Genomic DNA, 5,312 nt, shown 5'->3' with positions numbered 1-5,312 from the left:
ACTGTTGAAGTGAGACTAGACATTAGTAACTAGAGCAACACTGGAGGTGACACATGAAATGACACCTACAACCCCTAAACTCAACTTCAGGACCAGCTGAGAGTAACAGGCCCTACAACAGGGAGCAGGAGTGTACCCCGTTGGGCAGAGAATGCTTCACAGAGATCGTAGCTCAGGACGGCAACAGGGCTCAAGTCTTTTCCTGTAAAGGAGTGTTTCTCAGCCCTGGCTGCGTGGTAGAATCACCTAGGGAACTTTTTTAAAAACACTGATGCCTGACTCCTACCCTCAGGGATCCAGATTCAAATGGTCTGGCATGAAACCTTGTGATCAGTGATTAGGATCCTTAGGAGTTCTAATATGCAGCAGGGGTTAAGAACCACTGCCTTACAGAAAAGGAGGGACAGGATAGGCTGGTTCAAACAGCTAAGCCATTGCGCCCTGGAGCTAAAGACTAAGGCTCTGATGAGCCACACCCACTCATTTGAGGGAACTCCTCCAGGTAGCTGTGGCTTGAGAAATGTAATTTATATGTAAAAGATCAAACAGATACACATAGTGTGTCTCCAGCAAGTATATTGGCTAAGATCAAATCATGTTTGTCCTATAATCCAAAACAAGTCTTAGGAGATACCTATATCTATCTATATATGATTAATATAATGTAATATATAATGTATAAATGTATATAACAAGTAATAATGTTATGAATATATGTATATTCTTGAAACATTCTTAGTAAATTGATCAATAAATTGCCTATTTCTTTGCAATAAGGCTAAAACATTCATGATAAAGATTTCAAGAGAATTTTTAACAGCAAATGAGAGTCTGTGAGTAAAGAAACAAAATATTTCAGACACAGGGCACAGACGTCTGATAATGAGGGTCTGAATGATTAAAGAAAATATTTAATAGTTTGTTTTCAAAATAATCTTTTGGAAATAATCTCTCTTGCAAGGTGGTTTTTTTCACCATTTATTTAGAACCTGTGTATCTCTTAAGATGATGCCTCATTTGTAAGGTGGAAAACACAAAAACCGCAAACAAGTATAACACGGAATCCCTCTGTAGGGTTAAATTAATACTTTTTATTCTTTTTTTACATTAATTTATTTTATCATTATCAGGAATTGAAAATTATTGAGCCTTCTCTGCACATGCAGGATCACCCTAAGTATAGTCAAAATTCTGTCTCTTTTCTGTTATTTGATCTCTAAAATAACTTCTAAAAGATGATTGGGAATCCATTCAGAATCAAGGTCAGGATGGGCAGTGTTACAATAAAGAAAACTTGGTTATGGTTACCAAAGGGGAAAGGTGTGGGGGAGGGATAAATTAGGAGGTTGAGATTAACATACACACACTACTATATATAAAATAATTAACAAGGACCTACTGTATAGCACAGGGAACTGTACTCAGTAGTCTGTAATAACCTAGATGGGAAAAGAACCTGAAAAAGAATAGATATATGTATATGTATAACTAAATCACTTTGCTGTACACCTGAAACTAACACAACACTGTAAATCAACTTCACTCCAATATAAAATTAAAATTTTAAAAAAATAAAGACAACTTGGAAGTATCTATCATTGAAGTCTGATTGTTGTGTCACATATTACCTTCACAGTGTCCATGTGAGGTTTACCTGAACTTTAGTGTTACTGTTTCAAAGAAAGAAAAACTAAAGATGCACAGTAGATCAAGAATAAGACATTCACACTTTGGCTTTCATGTGAATGTTGCTGTTGAATTTAGATGACTGTGAGATAACAGAAAGACCCTTCAAAGGAGCCATCTGGAAGGAGATGTGCTTACCACCTGTCTGATTTGACCATGTAAACTTTAGGGTCTTCATCTCAAACACGGTAATAGTGCCTATTTTACAGCATTGTTGTGAAGTTTTAGTGAGATAAGAATGTTAAGTGTGGAGTATAATAAGTGCTCAATAAATGGAAGTTACTGTCAATCTTAATAATTGTATTTTTTGTTATCAACAGGATCCAGTTGATGTTCAAATTGACAGGCTCCTGGATCAGAACTAACCTTTAAATGGTAGCAATAAAAGAAGCTTTGTGAAGGTAGGTGCCATATTTTTTATTGTGAATGATTGAATGGATTATAATATATATTCTGCTGGAGAGGACAGTTCTTTCAGTTCCCACATAAGCTTACCTGGAGATTGGAATATGAGAGACAAAGAGGAAGCTGCTGTTATGATAGCATGGTGGCTGTCCTGGGAACTAGAGCCTTGAGGAGAGGGGCAGAATCAGAGAGTTAGTGCTAGGAAGTTTCTTAAAGATCTTCTGGTACAGACATCTTCATTTTTTTTTTTTTGTGGTACGCAGGCCTCTCACTGTTGTGGCCTCTCCCGTTGCGGAGCACAGGCTCCGGACGCGCAGGCCCAGCGGCCATGGCTCACAGGCCCAGCCGCTCGGCAGCATGTGGGATCTTCCCGGACCGGGGCACGAACCCGAGCCCCCTGCATCGGCAGGTGGACTCTCAACCACTGCGCCACCAGGGAAGCCCTTCAGGGAAGCCATTCATTATTTTTTAAACAGATGAAAACTCTGAATCTGAGCTAAAAAATGTACCTAAAATCCTAGTGCTATATTTCATGGTATAGACAGGGTTAGAACCCAGATCTCTAGATTTTTTCCATCATTCATTCAACTAAATCATTCTTTTCTTTTTATAAATTTTTGTCTATAATTAATTGCTTTCCAAGCTTAGCATTTCTAGGTTAAATTATTTACAGTCTTGCAGCTTTACTTTCTATGTCCTTAATATACCTTATCTATCCTATGAAAACTTGGGTCCTCTCTGTGGGGATCAGTTTATCACCATGAGAGGTGCTGAGATAATAGGATCAAACCAGTCCCACTAGAAGAAAGATGGAATGGGGAGACCTCATGTCCTTGGTATGAAACTTCCAGGTCATATTTTAATTGTAAATTCCAATGAAATTACATTATATATTTTCATATACAAGAAGACATTGGGAAACACCTAGACCAGATATGCTTAGAGGTTTCAGTATGTCTATTCACTATCCAACACCAAGGATATAAGAGAGAGTAATTTTGATTTAATGTGAAAATGGGAAGTGGTAGATAGGTAGACTACAAATCAAGTACCATTTATTTAGGAAATGAAGAAAAATTTAATACACTATGATATTCATTGGCAGCTTACAAATTAATTTTCCAAATCCAGTGTCATCTGTTCCTCAGTTCCATTAAGGTAGGCAGTGCAATTTTCATCAGAGAAGTTCAGTGATTTACCTAAAGTAACACAGCTCCAAGCTAGAACTCTAGCACCTTAAGAGTGGTTTGACTCCCAGCCCAGTGTTCTTGCTAACATACTACTACCTAAGTGCCCCAGAATTGTTTGGAGCACTTTGATTTCTGGAATAAAAATGAAATTTTAAAAAATGAAGTAAGTGTAGCGCTTTGAGGTTTTAAGAAATGATTTCCTGTAGCACTTTCAACAGAAACTGTATAGTCAGAGTGCAAAGAGGAAACCAAAACTGGAAAAAGAATCTTAAAAGGTTGAATGGTTTGAGAGGGCAGCCAAGGAAGCCATCTCAATTTTAGTATGTTCTTGATATATGGATCTAAACACAATCTGAAAAGACTAACCTAATATATTTTTGACCCAGAGTTGACCCAAACCCAATCTTAACTTGCAAAAGGAGGAAAGCTGAAGTTGAAGGTTTGAGGCCATCAATCTTGTGGCATATCTTAGATGGAAAACGTCAGCAAACTAGCCAAGAAAAGGATTACTGACCAAAAGTGAAGGAAAGCAGCTAACAGGTAGGAGTATTTTAGATGTACATAAAAGAGTGTGAGTTTAAATATAATGAAGATCCTTTACATTGGAAAAATTTTCTGTATATGAACTGTCTGTGTTTACATGCACACACACAGTAATATCTTTTTTTTCCCCCAACCAAGATAGTCTGAAATTTACATGGAAAACCAGTGCAGGAAACACTGGAAGATGGAAAACAATGGAATATTGAGGAATGGCCTGACTTCTCTCATGAGGAATCTAAAACTACCAAATGTGACTGCCTGTATTCTTCAGCGTTCTCCAGAGAAACAGAACTAAACGGATGTGTGCACGTAAAACTATATTACACATATACACAAATATCTATATCTATATAGAGAGAGATTGATTTTTTATTGGGGTTATAATTGACATGTAACATTATATTAGTTTCAGGTGTACAACACAAGTCACTATTTGTATATATTGTGAAATGGTCACCACAATAAGTTCAGTTAACATCCAGCCACACCTAGTTACAAATTGTTTTTTCTTGTGATGATTAACTTTCAAGATTTCCCCTCTTAGAAATATACAATAGAGTATTATTAACTATAGTCACCACGCTGTACATTACATCCCCAGGACTTACGTGAGATTGATTCATTATAAGGAATTGGCTGACTAGCTCATGCAACTGCGGAGGCTAACAAATCCCAAGATCTGTAAGGTGAGTTGCCAAACTGGAGACCCAGAAGAGTTGATGGTTTATTTTGAGTACTTGGGGGAGGGTCAGCCTTTTGGTTCTATTCTGGCCTTCAGCTGACTTGAAAGGCCCACCCACAGTAGGGAGGGTAATCTGCTTCACTCAATTCACCAACTTAAATGCTAATTCAAACAAAAACACCCTCCAGAAACACCAAGTGGAATGTGGACCTTCAGTGTTATTTCCTTTTGGAAAAAAGATGTTCAGAACAATAATGTGGCAAAAATACTTATATGATGCCCTTAAGTCAAGTGTCTTTGCAAAGGACAAGGACATCCAAGAAGAGAAATCCAAAACTAAGTTTAGGTTACATGAAAAATCAAACAGGTATGTAATCCAGTTGTCTTGAACTGAGAGTAAAAGAAACACAGAGTAGACATTTTACTCCTGCCGTGGCTTGGGGCATATATATGGAAGGGTTTGTATTGCCGTAGAAATATATGTGAGTGTATCAAAATTGACTCTTGCATTTTTTCTTGATTATTCCTCCACTGGCAGATGAGGCACACATAAAGTAGAATCAAGGCTTTCTTTACCTTTAGAATAGTTCTGACAATTGCCATTTTCTTGGGAAAAGCACTGAAAAGCATTGTCTGTAATTAGCACTTTTTAAAAGAAGCTGAGCAGGTAAAAATCAAAACAAACAAAAATGTAAGAAGGCTTTAGAAGTAGTTACCTAAGTGTGATTTTCAAGAGCTCATTTTTAAACTCCTGACACAATACACATAAGAGTTTTCTGATATTTTCTCCCATGTATTAATGCAGT

General features: G+C 37.2%; 1 long non-coding RNA gene across 1 annotated transcript; it reads left to right on the top strand.

Moving 5' to 3' along the window:
* Window positions 1-2,024: 2,024 nt before the first annotated feature.
* Window positions 2,025-4,112, top strand: LOC308608088. The gene is made up of 3 exons (XR_014014090.1): window positions 2,025-2,087; window positions 3,668-3,821; window positions 3,963-4,112. It is a non-coding gene; the product is annotated as an uncharacterized lncRNA (long non-coding RNA).
* Window positions 4,113-5,312: the final 1,200 nt, after the last annotated feature.

This window comes from Mesoplodon bidens (genome assembly GCF_964165515.1).
Source record: "Mesoplodon bidens genome assembly, chromosome: 20".
NCBI lineage: Eukaryota > Metazoa > Chordata > Mammalia > Artiodactyla > Ziphiidae > Mesoplodon > Mesoplodon bidens.
This window is presented reverse-complemented; position numbering and strand designations above follow the sequence as displayed.